This window comes from Tiliqua scincoides, chromosome 1, assembly GCF_035046505.1.
Source record: "Tiliqua scincoides isolate rTilSci1 chromosome 1, rTilSci1.hap2, whole genome shotgun sequence".
NCBI classification, from domain to species: domain Eukaryota; kingdom Metazoa; phylum Chordata; class Lepidosauria; order Squamata; family Scincidae; genus Tiliqua; species Tiliqua scincoides.
In genome coordinates, this window is record NC_089821.1 from 25,812,376 (window position 1) to 25,831,941 (window position 19,566).

At 42.9% G+C, this 19,566-nt stretch overlaps 1 pseudogene; it reads right to left on the reverse strand.

Annotated features, from left to right (window-relative positions):
* Nucleotides 1-16,046: 16,046 nt before the first annotated feature.
* Nucleotides 16,047-16,166, reverse strand: LOC136637449 (5S ribosomal RNA; annotated as a pseudogene).
* Nucleotides 16,167-19,566: the final 3,400 nt, after the last annotated feature.

Sequence of the window (19,566 nt, forward strand, 5' to 3'; positions counted from 1 at the left end):
TTAGAAATTTCCCTATTATGTAGCCTTATATCATGTGTTTTGAGACTTAATAAAAAGCTGGGTCAGGAGCTGGGAGAGTCTTCACTTCTCCTTTTGATTTCATTCCTGCTCCTGCTTCCAGCCATTCTGCACCTCTCTAAAACCTGTCTCTGTTGTCTAATTCTTGCCATGGCTTCTCTGCCACACCTACGCAGCATCTCAAGCTGCTTCCCAAGTAGCACTGAAATGCTACACAGACTTTTGGTTTTAGTATTTTACAGTGGAGCATATAATATTTCTACAAATTAAAAAACGTTATGAACAATATTTGAGGGTACAGGCATCCCCCATATCTGCAGGGGGGTGGGACAGGTTCCAGTGGCCACCGAGGGTACCGAAAACCGCAGATAGCAGCAAATCTTACGAAAAGCAGTTCAAAAATTTCCCCAATCACACAAATGACTTCTGTTTGTGATTACAGCCCACCCGTCACCGTCTCCTGTCTCTCGCTGGCTTGTTGCTGTCTGCAAATGCTAAAAGGAAGCAGGAAGTGCTGACAGGAAGCGGGTTGGAGGGCTGCAAAGAACATGACGCTTATAATAGAGTTTATAGAGTTTAGCATCATGTTCTTTTCAGCCCTCCAACTTGCTTTCTGTGGGCAGGATCTGTCGATACGGTGGGGGGTGTGCCTATGTTAGCATTTAGTTAAATATAGACAGGAAAGGTGCTATAATGTCTTCTTTGAATGAATGGTTAATGAAAATACTTGCAGTTATAGAATTGGACACATACCAATATGGAAAGCACCAGGATCAAAATGGGATGGATGCCTCATGTTGGGACATTTGAAAAGAAGTGTGTCCCATTTAGCACTTACTCAGTATTTCAGACTGTTTTGTACCCTTTGATCAGAATCTCTTTTTGCAATGCATTCATGGATTTCATTGCAAGTTTCAGATCCGTGGGGTCCGCTGCACCCTCCCTGCATGCCCTTTCCAGAGGCGAGGGGAGCAGAACTCCCACAGCTTTTCGGAGGCATGCAGAAGCTGCACGTATCCACCCGCATGCTTCAGAATGTCTGTTTGGGTCAAAAAAATGCAACTTCCTTTGGAGAGCTTTCCTGGGCCTCAGAATGCCTTCTAAGGGCCAAAAAAGTCACTTCTGGTTTCCAGAGGAAATAAGAAGTTGCTTTTTTTGCTCCAAACGGCCATTCTGAAGACCACAGAGACTGTGGACAGCCCCTGCGAGCCTCAGAAAAGCCTTTGGACCCAACCAGAGCACAGCTCCAGTCAGGTTCAGAGGGCTGGGGAGGGGGCGTTCCCAAGTATCTGCAGTTTCAGTTAACAGTGGGGGGTGGTGGTTCTGCAATGGCACCACCGTGGATGCCAGGGCACGCCAGTATACACTTTAAAAAAATCCACAATAAAACTAAAAAACTAAAAATGAGCAAAAGTTGTTACTCTACAGGTTGTGTAAAAATCCACTGTTGTTATTGCTTAGTCCCTGGTGCCTGACTTGTTCTGTTGCTATGGAGGGACGACAGCAGTTCTATCCCACCATGCATTTCTGTAGACTTCCATCATTATTTTCTGGTTCTTTCTTTATGAAAGTTGATGTTTTGTTATTGTGATAAAAATTCATGTGTAGTGATAATGGTGCTTGCATTTGTTACCAAGTAAATTTGTAATGTTTTCAATAAATCACTTCCCTGTCTCATAGGTGTAGGTGGTCATATTTTTAAAAATAACCTTGAACAAATTTACTGTGTTTGTTTTTTTTAAGTTGTTCTACAGTAAATAATATTGCTTGCTGTCAGGAAAGGTAGCAGGAGAAGACAGTCTGGCTGAGGGAGGTAGCACCTAGTGGTCAGTGCTCACACAACCTTCCTGCTTTCCACTTTCTATTTTTACTGTGTCAGCAACTAAATGGGAGGACAAATGGTAGATCCACCTGCTTCCACCATCCCAGGCTAATGAGGCTAAGCAGAAAGGGGCCATGTGAAAGGGGGAAACTCTCCCAAGAGAACACAGGACCCCAGGGGTTCTTATATAAATAAACTCTACAGCATCAGTGACTGTTCAGATGTTGATGTAACAACCCACTGAACTACCTATGAATATGGACTAGGCAAGCAAGTAGCCTAAATGTAACTGCTTTATTGAAAATCCAAGAAGAATAGGAACTAAACAAAAAACAAAAGGAGGGGAGGGATAGAAAAAATACAGGGAGGTTGATGGAAAATGCCTGAACTCAGCTGGATACATGGAAGGAAAAACCTTAATCAAATTGGATCCAGTCATTAGAAATGCCCCGTAGAGAAAGGCAAGAAGGCACTCAAGACAGGGCACACAAAAACCCCAAAACCTTGCTAAATAGGTAAAGTGTGCAGGCTAGCTTGATGTGAATAGAATGAACAAAACAAAATTAAATCCCTGAATGTTTCTAGCTAAAATAACATCACTAGCGAGTTCAATTGTCCCAGGAATCCTGGTCCCGGCACTTATTGGAGAGTTGTGCCTTCCACAAACCAGCACTAGGTTTCATGGCAGAAACACACACAAGCATCCTTGTTCTTGAATTTAAATAGCCAACGTTTGATGGTGTCATAAATTTTTCTGATTAGAGGAGGGGACCCCACCTGGTCATTCCATCCCACCCTTTTACTGAGATAGATAAGCTTGGGTAACCAATCGGCAGGCATCTGCAAATCACACTAGGAGGCTTGGCTAGTCCAGACATGAACAAGGACTTACAGCCCAATCCTATGCATGTCTACTCAAAAGTAAGTCCTATTATAGTCAATGGAGCTTACTCCCAGATAAGTGTGGATATGATTGCAGCTAAAGAATGCTTCCAAAACATGTCCCAACATGTTCAGGCTGAAGACTAGCACAGAAGCTTCTGGGAGGGTTAAAGGTGTCCAAAGGGAGAAAAAAAAAAAAAAAAAACCACTTCCAAGGTAGGAACCCCCTTGGGCTCCTGCTCCTGCCCTCCCTCATCCAAAGAAAAAAAAATCAGACTGCCCATCCTTTGTCCAATGATCATTGGTTCCTTCCTATCAGAGAGAGCATGCTCCCACCTCTCCCCTCCTGCTCAGATGCAAAAGCAAACATTAACCTTTCCCTGCCTCCTGGCTGGAACTTCCCTGCTGTTTGTCCAGTCTGAATGATGGCCCCACAAGGTCTTTCTTGCTGCTAAAAAAGTAAGCAAGCACATTCAGACACAGACAGACTTGAGTCTGCATGCTGAGTCAGGAGCCCTTGACTCGAGTTTTCTGCAGAGTCTTTTACGCATGTGACTCGAGTGTACACGAGTCAGCAAAAAAATGCTGATTTTTGTGACTCGGACCCAAGTCACCTGACTCAACTTCCCATCCCTGCTGATCTCCCCCATTAGCCAAATCCACTTTTGCTCAAACTTGGACCAAATCTTTGTGCCAATGTACCAATCTCGAAAGCTTTCGCTGTGAGTTAGAACATGCTGATCATGCAAATGTGAGCAATTTGCAAGTGGGGTTTATCTTTAAATCAGTGTAAAAGACTACATGCATTTTCACTTGCACTGTCACATTAAGTAAAGTTATGCATTGGTGTTCTTATAAAGGGGAAATATTCACAAGGGGTTTGCTGCCCTAACTTGTTATTACACATAGTGGGTTTTCCCAAAGAGTATTGCTCAAGCAACACAATGCATCCCATTGAAATTAATGTAGTAATTGTACCTATCCAGATTTTCACTGTAAGAGCTGTTTTCAGGAATGAATTAGATATGTATAAAGAGGAAAGGTGTATTGTGAGTAAGTCCCACCCGTACTAACTTCTAGAAGCAGAGTCCAGTCTGGCTGAAAAACTTTCCAGATTGTTGCTTTTGCTCACACCCCACTCATGTTATTACTGGGAATGATGTGGTGCTTTTTCAAGCTTTGATGAAGCACAGTCATTCATTTAAGATGGGTGTCACTGGCGCCAAGTGGGCTCAATTCATTTAAGTAAAGGCAATTAAATCATTATTTAATCATCAAGAGAAAAGAGTGATTTACAACAATTAATCAATCAAGTTTCCAGTTTTCTAATACATGTATTTCCTGCACAAGCTTGTATACTAATTGGTTTCTATAGCAATTCAAAATGTATTATCTTGCAACTTAGAAGAATTTTTGTTCCACGGGGGGGGGGGGGGGGGGCGGAATAATCCAAACTTCTGGATCTGCAGCGCACATGCCTCATGCACCGAAGAATGTGCTCATGTATGAGCACTAATTGTGAAATTAAGGATTAACATGCAAAAACATGCACTCCAAGTCCCCCAAACGTTCCAAAATAAGTAACAGGTCTAAGCTTGGGTGCTGCCTGTGGTAACCTAATTGCAACACGACACTTTACTTCCTGTGCTTTACTTCCTGTGCACCACACTTTACTTCCTGTGCTCCATAGCCATCACAGCCCTCCCCTTCCTCCTCTCCCATTGTCTTGTCTTTAAAACTGACCGGGAGGGGGTGTTTCCATGGAAAAGATCCTCCTTACACCTGTTTTGAACAAGCATTGGCAGAACAAGAGGTAAGATGCAGGCAATCTTCTTTCCCATGGCAGTTCTGGAAGGAACATCTTCAGACATCGCAGTGGTCAGTACCATCACTTCCAAAAAAAAATGAGCCAAGGGATGATGGGGCAGTAGCAGGGTAATGAAGCAGATTGGGAGAAGTGACAAGTAGGTATGGGGTGCAAGAAACCTCCGCCACCAGCTTGCTTCTTACCTCAGTCCGTCACTTGAGGCGAGTGCTCCAGTTACTCTCCTAGCTAGGTCACCCAGCCAAGTGGCAGTAGTTAACTATTAAACATGATTTCTCACTAAATCTGAATCAGGCCAGAATGTTCAGTACATGTTTGTGGATTTAGTTTTAAGATACTGTAAATGCTGTAAAGGATTGAAAAAGTTTGATTGCATTACTTTTAGATTTCATTGTAAGTCCGTTCATAACTTATTTAAAATCAAACAAACAAACAACATGACTTAAACCTGAATTAACTGTTTTTAGTATAGGAAAAGAAAATCAATTTCCATCCACCCTGGTGTCAATTTTGGAAGTTATTTCAGAATGTTTTGTCAGATGCTAGAACCTCAAAGCCCTGTGTGGTGCATTTGTTCAGATTATCTGTAGCTAAACCTGCAAACTAGCTTCATGCCATGCAGTACAGTGGTCCGGGGGAACCCCCCCCACACACACACACACACAAGGTCAGGGTATCTCAGGGAGAGAAAATGGTTGGCAACCTTCAGTCTCGAAAGACTATGGTACAAGCCTACAGCACCCGGTATTCCCAAGAGGTCTCCCATCCAAGTACTAACCAGGCCTGACCCTGCTTAGCTTCCAAGATCAGACAAGATCAGGCATGTGCAGGGTAACAGAGAAAAGAAGGCAGCCTTTTTCCAGAACCTGAGGCATCTGATCAAGGGGAAAAGTGAAATGGTATACAGAAGCAAGCAGAGGTCATGACTAAAAAGCAGTCCAGTTAGGTAAGAAAGACGCAGAAAGGGAAGCTGGTAACTAGTGATGGGACAGAGAAGAAAATAAATGTTTCTAGTGAGATTAACCCATTTCTGCCCAGCCCACAGGTGTACACATTTGATCCCTGTTGTATATATGCAACGTTGGTTAGAAATGGCTTTTAAGCAAAGCTGACACAGGCACAGAGTAGTGACGATGGCTAGCAAAAGAATTATATAAGGAATTGATATGGTATTGACTAGTTAACCATGGAAAGAGGGTAGATAGCATGTAAAGTTGGCTGGATAACCAGTAAATCTACTTGGATTCAAAGAGACCTATTGTTTCCATCAGAGATCCAGTAGATCAAGGTCAAAGCTCCAGTCCAGCTCCTGGAAACACCATTAATCAACACACCCTTGGTTTTGATACAAGCAAGGACAGTGCTTCTGACCTCACCCTATGGCAGTTACCAGAGCCATTCACCCGGCTTCTCAAGCTCACTTCCTTACTTGATGTCTGGAAGTGTATTGCTTTTGAAGTGCTACACACAGGTGAACTCTTCTGAATGCAAACCAGGAAGTCAACCAACATTTCAAATGACTTTGTTTCAATTTCTAAGATGCTGAAGAAAACACAAGGCAACTGTGCTATGGGCATCCTCCATTGCCATTTTTCATCCCTACCCTGGTTTGCACTAGATTTTCCTTGGTCTGATATAGTCATTATAAAAGAACTACATAGTACTGTTACTTTCTTTAAAAAAACAAACCCACTGCTGGTCCTAAAAAAAACCTTGTTTGCTGGTCCTAAAAGTCCGATCTGGTGTAGAAATTAAGCTTATCATCTTTCTCTGCCTTCACCACACAATACATTATCTTGCCCTTGAAGGCAGTCAGTCATCTTTCCAAGTGGGAGTTGATAACACTGGCAGTGTGTACTGAATAAGCCTGCAGTGCTGCTGATCTACCAGTTCTGAAAGCATGAGCATTAGTGTCACTGTTTAAGAAAATGGGATAAGAGAAAAGTAGCTAGCTGGAGTAATGAAACAACATACGGTTTTGTATCAAAATTCTGTAATGAAGACACTAATCAGGAAGCAAATCAGATTTTTCACACAGTACACTAGCCAACTAATTGGGGGTAAGGGAAGAAGGGAGGAAGAACCAGAACAGATGGGACACGGAAGCTTGCTGAAAATGCAAATTTATTCAAGATCTACAAACGCTAATAAGGAAAACAACAGAGCAGAACAAGGACGTATAAAGCCCAGTATGCAACTCGAAGAGTCCATTCCCTGCTTTTTCTTGCAGACAACCACTCACAGACAAAAGTTGATTCAAATAAATAACAGCAGGTGTATTTTGTAATTATTACTTCTTCCTAAATAGTAATAGTATCCAAGTTTAAGGATTTTCCAATACAGATAGAGCTTTGTCTCAGATCACTGGGAGTGAGTGCACCAATTTCAACTGTGACACACACCAACAGTAGAGGCATATTCACATGGAAAGTGCCTGTGCCCTTGGTACACAAGTAGCCCAGACAGGGAGAAAAAGCTGTTACATAGCTGTTATATAGCTTTATATACTCTACGCAGGAAGCCAGCCTGGACAACTGCATAGCATATTTGCATACAGTCTTGCCTATTTACATCAGCCATCTGATAAAAAAAAAAAGTGCGCACACATCAGCTCCTTCACCCTACCCCACCCCCAAACACACATCTCTACACAGCACAGAAGTGATCCAACAGAACATTTTTTAGCCCATGGCTACAGCCGCAAACAACTCTGTCTTCTTGCCTCCTCAGATGCATAAAGCATCATGAATATATTTGATTAATTGCAGTAAGGGCAGTAATTGAGTCTGTCAGGGAAAAGCAAGCCTGTTTTGTTCACTTAATGCAGCAGTAGCTGCTGAAACCAGCAACACTATCACCTAACACGAAAGCAAGCGTGTGATCTTAGCTGACATTATCTCTTGTCTCAAGAAGATGATGTGTAGATCAATCCACCAGATAATGCCACACCAACATCACACACACACTTTAAGAGTCCAATGCTTCATGACTGAAACACGTTTCCAGGGATGGAATTCATGAGCTACGCCCGGGGTGCTCAGACCATGGTTTGTGAGTCACACAGGCGGCTCTTTGACATAAAACGTGCGGCTCATGGAAATATGTTGGCAGAAATCCTTTAAGCATCACAATTAATATAAAAGCTAAATAAAAAACATTCAAGCTTTATAATTATTTACCAGGTACGACCACTACTATGAAACACATAGCAAAATTTTTTTCTCTGATTATCCACCTAAATCAGAATTATGGAAAAACAGGTTAACTGTGTTAAAATAATCACTGAATAGCCAGCACACACTGTTGATGATGTTCAGTAAAGAAGCAGACACCTTAAAGGATCATACATTTAGTTCCATATAAGCTCTGCCAGTGTAATCCTATCTTGTGCTGGAACAGACAGGCCAGGAGGCCGGCGCTGTATCCAGCGCAAGATAGGGAACCAAAGTGGCTCAGCTAGAGGTAAGTGAAAACTCTTCTCCTTACCCCTGGGTAAGCCACCACAGCCCCAATGGGTCTCCCTGGACTTGCACCACTTCAGGAGGTAGCATAAGTCTGAGGGGAGCGGCTTGAAGCCGGGGGCTAAGATCTGGCATATCTGCTGGGTCCCAGTTCCACCACCTGCTCTCCACCTGCTTGCTCTGGGACCGCCTTCTGTCTGCCCTCCCCTGCCCTGGAATGCCTCCCTCCTGCCTCCTCCCTGCCCTCCCCAGACCCTTGTGTCAGCCAAGCTAATAGTATAATGCTGTTGTACAAATCAATGGTAAGGCTACCCCAGGAGTATTGTGTCCAATTCTGCTCGTCACATCTCAAAAAGGAGATAGTGGAAATGCAGCAGGTGCAAAAGAGAGTTACGGCACCTCCCTTATAGGAAAGGCTACAGCGTTTGGGGCTCTTCAGTCTAGAAAAAAGGTGCCTGAGGGAGGACATGATGAGACATACAAAATTATGCAGGGGGTGGATAGAGAGATGCTCTTTACACTCTCGCACAACACCAGAACCAGGGGACATCCACTAAAATTGAGTGTTGGAAGAGTTAGGACAGACAAAAGAAAATATTTCTTTACTCAGCGTGTGGCTGGTCTGTGGAACTCCTTGCCACAGGATGTGGAGATGGCATCTGGCCTAGATGCCTTTAAAAGGGGATTGGACAAATTTCTGGAGGAAAAGTTCATCACGGGTTACAAGCCATGATGTGCAATGTGCAATCTCCTGATTATAGAAGTGGGCTACCTCACAATGCCAGATGCAAAGGAGGGTACCAGCATGCAGGTCTCTTATTGTCTTGTGTGGACTCTGAGGAATTTGGTGGGCCACTGTGAGATACAGGAAGCTGGACTACATGGGCCCATGGCCTGATCCAGTGGGGCTGTTCGTATGATCAGCCCATGAATCTAAATGACAAAATGCTATTTTCTTCTATGTTCTGTTAGGTTGCACAGAACACCCATGATGCTGATCTGAGTACAGATCAACATAACAGCATAAAGCATTGTATCAATCAGGCTCCCATCTCAGAATTACAAGGCAGAATCGGCCGAGCATTACTTTGTTCATCTCTTGGATTTTCATGTGGTATTACTTCAGCATTGCTGAAATGCAACTCAGTTGTCTTACACATGCTGCTTTTCTTTTGCAGTCTGCATTGATCCTCTAGATGCATTTTAATGAGGGGAAGTTACTGAAAGATCAGACTTGCCAAAAATCATGTCAGCAAAATCATGTCAGCCACACGCCCTAAGAACTCAGGACTGGGCTCTTAAGCTGCAATCCTCTTCTGACTTTCCTGGAAGTAAGTCTCACTGAACACAGTGAGACTTATTTCTGAGTAAACGTGCACAGGATTGTGCTGCAACTGTGGCCTCTCCAAAAATACACGGCAAAGGCTACTGAAAAAGCAGTTGTGTATTCTAAAAGATGAAAAGTAGTTTTGAGTTCTACAGTATCTTGTGTAGTGGGGGAAAGAGATATTTGCTGTACATATAGAATACCATGCCACTGAGGACCAAAGTAGATGTGTTCAGTTTTTTAAATTGTAAATGATAGCAGGGGAGGGGGAAGAAGACCCTCATATCATAATCCTGAAGGTGCTATTTGCCTCAGACGTTGCCATTGGCCCCCACAGTAGCCTCCCACTCAAGGCAAAGAAAGACTGCAGAGGGGTAGTACCAGATGTGGGTAGATTGTTAAAACCCTTCCCGCTTGCCACAGTCCAGATCCAAACCCTCCCCGCAACTGATATTCACAGTTTAAAAAATGAATTCATAAAACACGACCAACGTCACATCCAGTTTGGTGCTTAACGTGGCAAACCGATGAGCAAGACTAACCCCGGCGCTTAGCTAATTCTAACTTTGCATTTCCCAAATTTGTAGCATTTGCCTTCATGATTATTGTTTGCTAAGCTCCACAGTCACACAGTTCTGCACTGCTGCACAAATTATATATGGTTTCTAAACATGTAAGCTGTATCTTAAAACAGTATTTAGAAGAGGGAGAAGGAAACATTTCAAATAATGCAAGAATGCAGCAATAGTCTCTGGATATTGTACTGATCTACTTAATGGAGACTTCACAAGTCGTACAAGTATAGAGAAACTATTTGTAAAGGATCAGTCCAAAGCAGGTCCTGCTCTATCCGCATACATTTGCAGGAATTTAATTGCAATATGCCAGCTCAGTAACAATACAGGCGTCCCCTGACATCCACTGTTTCAGTTATCCACAGATGCGGCAGATATCGGGGACCCACTCCAAACATGTTCAGGAAGTTTTTTTTTTAAAGCCCCCAGCAACACACCCAATTGTTGTGCAGCACTTTCACTGTGTTTCTTCCAGTCTCTTCTGGGTTGTGTGGAGGCCCTTGTCTCCACCCAGCTTCACCCCAGAATGCATTGTGATGCATTCTGGAGCAAAGACTAGGTCCTCTGCACAACCTGGAAGCGGCTGGAAGAAGCCAACGAGACTGCCTGGAGCCCTCAAACACAGGAAAAACACTGCACAAAAATTGGGCAAGTTACTGGGGACTTTTTAAAAACTTTCTGAACATATTTGGAGTGAGTCCCCAGTATCTGCAGTTTCCGGGATCTGCAGGAGGGTATCCATAACAGAACACCCACAGATACCTGCATGCTTGTATGCAGTTTCATCATTACTGAAGAGGATGAACAGCAGATCAAGCAGGTTATATAAGAAACACACCACGCTATGTCCATATAAAACGGTAGGTTCGTCTTGAATTTCTAAAAGCAGCAAAAACTCCAAAGGGGGTAAAAAATACATACCCAATTTTAAGAAAGGAAAACGCCAAAACCAAGCTCTATTTTTTCCATGCTATCTAATTAGGCAGCAGGTTTCACGGCGACAGGATGAAGTGTCATCTAGGGAAGGATGATCTAGGGAAGGGTGAGAGCAATATCTAGAATTCCATTTATAGTGTTTCAAACCTCATCCACCAAAGAGTAAAGCTGCTTCTGAATACCAGGACAAGATGCCGGCTGAGTTTCTCAATTTTCCAGTCTGATACCTGCCTGCTCCAGAAGAATGACTTTTTTCTGTTTCTGTGACAAAACTGTGAGCTGGATAGACACAGGTCTTGCTCCAGTCTGGTTGGCTTTGCTTTTCTCCTCACAATTGAAACATCAAAACAAAGTGTGTTCTAATCTATACCACACCAGCAGAGTTAATTGACAGAATCCCAACATCCATCTACTATACCTCGGGCTATTAGAAGAATCTCACTTAGCCCACTAATCATCCAAAGCCATGTTCCAGCTGGCGGGGCTTCTGGAAGGAAGTCATTCTTCTTTTAAGCTCCCTATTAAAAAACACAGGTGGTTCATTACCAGCTTTGTCTTAAATTTTACCCTCCACAAGAGCTGTCAAACTCAATTCGTCAGCGTTTGGAAGGTATTTCTGAACAATCAAACAGTGTTAGGAAGGTCAGAGATATTGCTGTATGGGTTTTGTAACCAACAAGTGAAGAAAGAGACGGCTGCAAGAGAAGAACTTACGTGTTATAAATGGAGTTTCTAAAGCAAAAATCAGAAACATTTGACTGTACAATGAACAGTGAGAGAAAGTTACTGCCTCACAATCTACAGTGGTACAGCTTTCGGTCTCTCCAACCCTCCCTCTATCCAACAGTTGTGTGCTAACCAACCAGCTAAATCAGACATGAAAATGCCAGGTTCATTTTCAACCCAGGTTGTTCACTCGCCCCCCTTGCCCAGTCTGTAAAGTCTAGCCAGGGAAAGGAGAGAAGGAGTTGCTGAAGTCCAGTGGGGTCACTAGGGTTTGTGTCACCCAGTGCAGGAGGCCAGTGTTTCATCCTCAAGATGGACCTCCTCCAATTCAGTGGGTGGGGCAATGTCCCAGGTGTTGGGCAAGGTGATGCACCATTGCCCTGCCCCTCTGGTTTTTTGGCTATAACTTTTGATAGAATAGAGATATTTCAGTGCCGTTTGTTTCATTGTATTCTGCATGAAATTACACATTGAATGACATATGACATGATAGTATTATTCGAAGGTACCAAGATTTTAAAAATTGTGGCCAGTAGTGAAATCACCTCCCTAAGCCAGTCACCCAGTGCAGCCTGCACCCCCCAAGTGATGACACTGCTGAAGTTCAAATCCCAGGCACTATTCAATGCTGATCACAGCATTGATCCCAGTCTTCCTCAGAGGACAGGACCTTCACAATCAATCTACTGATTTGCCCAGCAGCGTCAGAGACTGCAGCACTGCTGAAGCTGAATCTACGTCAGGAATCCTGTCTAGGAGGAGATTTGTTGAGAATGAATTAATATGAATGTTACGGGCAACACTGAGACTATTTATAGGGTGGTGTTTGTTCCATAGCTGGTAAGTCCTAGTAGTTTCCTGAGGTGTATGTTTATTTATTTTAACATATTTATAGCCTGCCTGTTCCTCTAAAAGAGAAGCACCCAACAGCTAATGGCATATAAATACAATATTAAAATACAATATCAAAGGAGATAACATGCAGGACCTTGTGCTGTCCTTCCTCTGACCATGAGATCTAAGAACTCTTTGCGTCTATGTTCAGGCCCAGACACTCTGACACCTGCAATGGTGTGCCGAGGCTTTTCTCCCTGTTGATCACAAAGCCATGCTCCTCTGAACAGGCGACTGAATGTTATGCCAACCCTGAACCTGCATGTCTACGATCTTTTTGGATAACGGAAAAAGAGATGGTGTAGACCTCAGATTACCTATGGCTTTGTGCAACCAGCTCTACTGCTCCCCACACCCCTTCCAGTAGCAGTTTGCTTAAAGTTGTTGATGCACATAAGCCTAATTGGACCTGTCAGTTTTGCAAGCCATCAAAAATTGATCATGACCAGCTGGTGGATCCCAGACCCACAGTTTGAGAACCACTGTCTTAGCCTATTCTGACATTCATGCTACCTGTACCAGAGCAATACTGTATGATATTTGGATTAAAACACATATTTAGGTATGTGCTTGTAATGAATGTAGAGACGGGCAGTCCAATCCTGAGCTGCCCAGCACACGGGATTGCTGTGGTGCCAAAAATGGATGCAACAGTATCCTGTGCACACCAGGCAACCCGCAGCTACTCTTCAGGAGAAGGGAACTTTGTTGGCACAAAATCAAGGAGCCTTGTGTTGAGCCACATGGCCCAACACAGGGCTCAGGATCTGTGGAGCTGAGCTCTGCTGGTCCCGCCCCCTCCAACCCCACTACCTCTCCCCACCACGACCGCTCCCTGCCCTCTCCTCTCCCTCCAAGTTCTTTTTAGAAACACTGAAACTCAGAGGAAAGGAGTGGAGAGTTTTCTATGAACTGTAGAAGGAAGGAAGGAAGGAAGGAAGGACTTATCTCTGGCATTTTTGCAGAAGCAGCTGGACAGTTTTCATTTTCTCAAAAGGCCAACTAGATGGGAGAGCAGTTGATGGAGAATTTGTGATCAAAACCACTCCTACTCACTCCCTAAGCTTTCTGCAGTTCATTCAGGGAAGGAAAAAGCTATTTTCCCTCACCTTCTGCAGGGTTTCCACAAAAGGCAGAAAGAGCACTTTACTGCCATCTACAACAATCCTGTGTAAAGACAGAGAAAACAATCCCCCCCAGTTCTTTGTACATGCCATAATACTTTGAGTCAGACGGCAGCCACCAATTCAGCCAAACCAAAATTTGTGGGCCAAATACATACCTTTAAGTGGGAATTTATAGGAACAAAGCCATCTGCCACTTCTGTATTTTCCAGCAATGGCAGGCATGCTTTAAGAGTTGAGAAAAAGGAGAAACTACTTTCCCCAAAACATATATATCGGAAATTCTAAGCTTATTCAAAAACTGGGGAAAATTTTAATTGTCTTAGTTTTAAGTAAAAACTAGAAGGCTTACCACTTTAACATTATAGCTTGATGCTATGAAATGTCTTAGGGGCTTCGTACATGATCACTTCTCCTGGGACAACATCACACATTCTTGCCTCATGCATATCCATGTACAGTTTCAACTCATTTCCACTGGAAGTTGAAGAGTGTTGAAAGAAAAAGTCACCGTGGGCAAGAGCAGAGACTAGGCTCACCTATTTCTCACCATGCAATCTGTGTATACAGCAGAAAGTTTTAAGAACATAAGAACAGCCCCACTGGATCAGGCCATAGGTCCATCTAGTCCAGCTTCCTGTCTCACAGCAGCCCACCAAATGCCCCAGGGAGCACACCAAATAACAAGAGACCTCATCCTGGTGCCCTCCCTTGCATCTGGCATTCTGACATAGCCCATGTCTAAAATCAGGAGGTTTTAGAAAGGAGGTTGCACATACACATCATGGCTTGTAACCCATAATGGATTTTTCTTCCAGAAATTTGTCCAATCCCCTTTTAAAGGCATCCAGGCCAGATGCTGTGTGCACTGGTGGGTGGCATTTAAAGTAGAAGCACAAGGCCACTTCATATATTACACAGTGGGAAGCCTGGGTTTGGCATTTATATAGGCTGAGCCTCTTTATCCACAGATTTTCCATCTGCAGATCTGGCTTACCGCAGGTCCCCTGGGCCAGCATTGAGCCAGACTTGGCCCAACCTGAACCCTCACCTCTGGAGGGTTTTCTGAAGCATGCAGAAGCTCCACCTGTCCGCCTGCGGCCTCTGCAGGTTTCAAAATGGCCCTGGAGCACCAAAAAAATGACTTCTGATTTGAGAAACTGGAAGTGATTTTTTTTGCCCTTATAAGGCACTTGGATACCCAGGGAAGCCCTCTAGGTCACAGCTCCAGTTACCTTTGGAGAGTTTTAAAGTGCTAAAATAGCAGATTTCACTATTTGCGGTTTTCAGTATCGCGGGAGGTCTGAAAACGGATCCCTGGCAGATACTGAGCTGTACAATCAACATAGAGCCACAGCCAATCTCAGTTCTCAGAATCTTAGTTTTAACAGATGCAGTAGTATATACATCTGTTGCATGTGTTTACAAGCATCTCTGTCATATTTGCATTTTACATTTTAAGGATACCTTCACAATATTATGTGTACCTAAAAAAGGCATATGGATGAAATTGTGCTTGAGTGACCCATGCTCCAACAAGAGCATTTCCTCGAATTGCTATTTCAAGAGCAAATCACCTCCTCAAGGGAGTAACTTTAGACTTCAAAATGGCACAGAGGAAATGTGAACATCTTCTTCACATGCATTCAAGTCCCAAGCAAGGTTGTCTCCTCCACCTAAAACATGGCTGTTTTTAAACAAACAAAAGGTGAACTTGTTGGGAAGCATGTGCATATTGCATGTGTTTGTGTACATAATAGCTTAGTTGCTGAGCAGCTGAACCTCCAGAACTCTTGCCCATATAAGATTAGGAGCACTCTGATCCTGAGATAACATCTATACAATCAAGACTGAGCTAAACACACCATGATTCAATGCGGTCTGCTCAAAGGGCTCCTCTGATTCTCTATACCAGACTCCTCTGATTTTCTATACCAGGGTGGTCCAACATACGGCCCACGAGATGTGTTGGCAGCCTCTAAGTAGTGTGCAGCCCCCCACTCCTCCCGGGCAGCTGCAATGCAAAGGCACTTCACTCATCATCTGCTGAATCAGGACAGGCATGCCAGGGGTGGTCTTGCAAGGCCTGCTGGCCTCAAAAAACCTCCCCTTCCCAGTGTGCCCTGCCCTCAAGTAGGTTATATGCCAAGGTGCTGCATCTTTGCTTGTTGTCTGATCGAGGGAGAAGCCTCTCAAGAGCTCCCTTGCCCAGCATGCCCCGCCCTCAAGCAACTGCTCTTCAGCTGCTTGAGGGAGAGGCACATTGGGCAAAGGTCTCATGGACCATTCCAGCTTCTCCTTTGGAGAAGGAGAAGCTGGAATGGTGTAGCAGGGAGACTGAAAAGCTGCACCGCACCTGCCTCCACTTTGAGTCTGTCAAAATCATTCAACAGGCTCAGAACACAGAAGTAATTGGCAGTGGTTGGCAACCTTCAGTCTCGAAAGACTATGGTATAAGCCTACAGCACCCAGTATTCCCAGGCGGTCTCCCATCCAAGTACTAACCAGGCCTGACCCTGCTTAGCTTCCAAGATCAGATGAGATTGGGCACGTGCAGGGTAACAGTTGCTGTCAGTGATGCCATCACATCACCACAAATTACTTCTGGGTTGGCCCGCGGTGCCCCGCGGCATCATACAAGGGTCAGGCAGCCCCCCTGGCTATCCAAAGTTGGACCATTCTGCTCTATACAAGATTAGAACTGGCCTCGAATGGTTGATGAAACTTGATATGCTTATACATTGCTAGCTATTTGGAAAGAAAAATTATGCATACCAAAGGTGAGAATAATAAATGCTCTTGTTAACAGAAAACATTGAGTGTCCCTTACTATAACACTGATGACTTGCTTGGAAGCATTAAAGACTGAAGAAATCAGTGACAAATGCATACATTCTGATTTGGAAGCAATTTTTGCAAGACTGAAAGTATAGCTCATTTGCCCAATTCCTTACAAGGGAAGACATGGTTAAGGAATTACCCAATCATCCTTGTTCTTGTATCACCTTAAAGAACAAAACAAAATAAAAGCGGTGGTTGATGCAGTCCTTGCATTTAAACTGATATACAGCATACCTTCCTGAACACAGTTATAATATTGTTCTGTTATTATTAAAAACAACCGTACTGGATAGCACGTTAGATCTGTGCCTTTGTAATTAACTAAAACGGCAGGGCCTTAAGAAAAATGTGAAGATCTTTCAACAGAATCGTTTTGCATTAAAAATTAAGGAAGGGGGAAGAAGCACCACTCAGCTCACCTTTCAATAAGCATATTTATCTCATTTACATGGATCCAAAAAGCTTCTTGCTAATGCAGCTGTTAACGGGATGCTACAGCATGCGAAGAGCATGTTTTGCAGGTATTTAAGCACTTTGTTTTTTGTGCTTAACATTTTTGGAAAAAAAATAAAAAGCGAAACAGTCAACTGCTAAAAAAACTGTAGACAAGCTTGATGCCTCTTCAACTGGAATTTTTAAAAAAATTATGCAAGAGGTGGCGGTACAAATTAGGATAATATTTAAAGTTTCAGCTTTCATTTAAATCCTGGAGCAATCTTGCACTTTCCTCCGGCTGGATTGCAGGCCTCAAGTGGAAGCATAGCAAATTAGTTCATGGCTGCGTAAGTTTCTGCTTCATTACCCAACACAGAGATAATTGGGGAAACTTGTGCAGATTTTCTCCTTCCCACCCTTACTCCTTCACTGATTCTCTATAGAAAGCCCTCTCTCTTGGTGGTTTCCCTAACGCTGAACAGCCCTATCTGGTGTTCCATCTTTATTAAAACTTTCTAATTGCTTTTAAATGCTTCAAATCAATTAAAAAAATGATTGATGTCACCAGAGGATAAAACAATAACTCAGAGAGGGCTAGAGCAAATCTCAAATCCATTTTCAAACTAAATGATGACAGCAAACAAGAACAGCTGCACCTACTGAGCTCTGCGCATTTTGTCAAAACATGTTCCAGGTTAAACCCAAATGATCAGCTTGTTTTTGAGGTGGAAAATTCTGAACAGTCATTTCCTTATTGCTTCACTGTCATTTAGGGATGTGTGACACTTGTCCCTCTCTATATTTTCATGGAGTTTTCTGTAGTATGATAGAAAGTCCATGGAGCATAGGATATCTTTTTTCTTTCAAAATACTTATGTACGCTCAGGATCTTTGCTCCCGCTCCACAAAAAAGGCTGTTGTGAAAACCGATACACACCTGAGCTGGTACGGGCCTGCTGACACTGTGTATGTGCAATGCTACTGGTTTGCATCACTTCTTCTCTACCATTTTGATTGCTGTGATGCACAAGCACCTGTGCAATTTGAGAAGAATAAAGTTGGATCTATAAGTGCATTCAGATATACTACTCTGGAAGGTGCCAGATACAGGTTAAAAGAAAATTATGATACACGTTCGGTTTTGCACATATTCACCTTGGTGCATCTTTTCCCCATATGAGCTTATCTGAGCATTAAGCATCTGAACTCTGGCCTGCTACTTATACAGATATGGTGGAAGGTACTAGAGATGGGATATTTTCAGTGGTGGCAACACATGGAATTCCCTTCCCTGGAAATTACATTAGCAACTACACTTGCAATTTTCAAAGAAGCTCTTATGGAAGTTTTATTCTGTTTGGTTTGACTCCTGATATTTTGCTGGTTTTGAAAGATTTTTAGCTGTCCAACTTTGTTCTTTCTAAATATGTAGTATATTGTATACTCCTACTTTATACCTTTTTAATATTCTTACCTATTTTTCTTTTATACTGGAAGTTTTGTTCCCTATCATTTTAATGTTCACTTCATCAGGAGATATTTAATCTTTTAAAAAAGAGTGTTTATGCATATATTCAGTAAAACAGATTACATTGTTCTTGGCTACGCCTGATGAGTTCCAGATTTCCATTGTGACAACTCAAAAAGACATCACATTGGAGAAAATTCTAAAGAGGTTTTCTTGGACAAACTTCTAGAGTTTTTCAGGTAGAAAAATTTTTCACATAATCCTCTCCAAACCTACCCATTATGTATAAATGAGTTAGGAAATAAGGTTTTGTCATGTCATAAACAAACACATAAAATGGGATTCTACACTTAGTGACAAGGCATTCCAGAAGAAAAACTTTATAGTAGAAAGAAAAGCTTTTTGCCTTATTCACTGTGACTTGCTTCCCACCCCAGGTCATGCTGTAATGTAGCCATCGCACCCTAGCCTTTCACAACTACTGATTCCAAGATCCCCCCCCTAACTTCACCAAGCTCCTTTCTTTCCTTACAATCATTCTTTGCATCTCTGTGCTACTTTAAATGAAACACCGTTCTCATGGAAACTAATCTTGTGCAGACGTACAAAAAAAGAGGGGGACCTCTAATTAAATATCTTCTATATACAGTACTGTATATCCTTCACAAACAATAGCAGATTGAGCATCTGAGATTGGTAAAATGCAGGTGTTAGATTTCTCAGAATAGAAAGTGATACCTTGAGAAATTCACATTCCAAGTTTGCAAAAGTAATCTGAGGCCATTGCTATTTTTATTACAGTTGCGTCCTGACTGGTATGTGCAAAACAGTGGCCACGTCAATATCTTTAATGTAATCCAAGGTCAGTAGTACAGCATGACACAGCCTGGAACCCTAGTGATGGAGGTTATAAGTGGCCAGTGTGCTCAGATACTTCAAAGCTACATGACTTCAGCAGCACTGAAGGTCTGCTGAAGTTGCACAGGACAGCTTCATAGCTACATAGAATAAACTTTTACAGAATATTCTGAACCAGGGTGTTTTCCATATCACTGAAGAGAAGGAACATTTGAAACAAGCCTAAAGTCTAATGTTTTAACCCGCTGAGAGACACAAAGATGCTCATCAAATGTTGGAAGATTTTCTTAACACGTTGCAACACAATGCAGCCAACTAGGTGGCAACAAGAGTCTCTCATTTCTACATTTCTCTCAAAAGGTAGAAAAGTACCA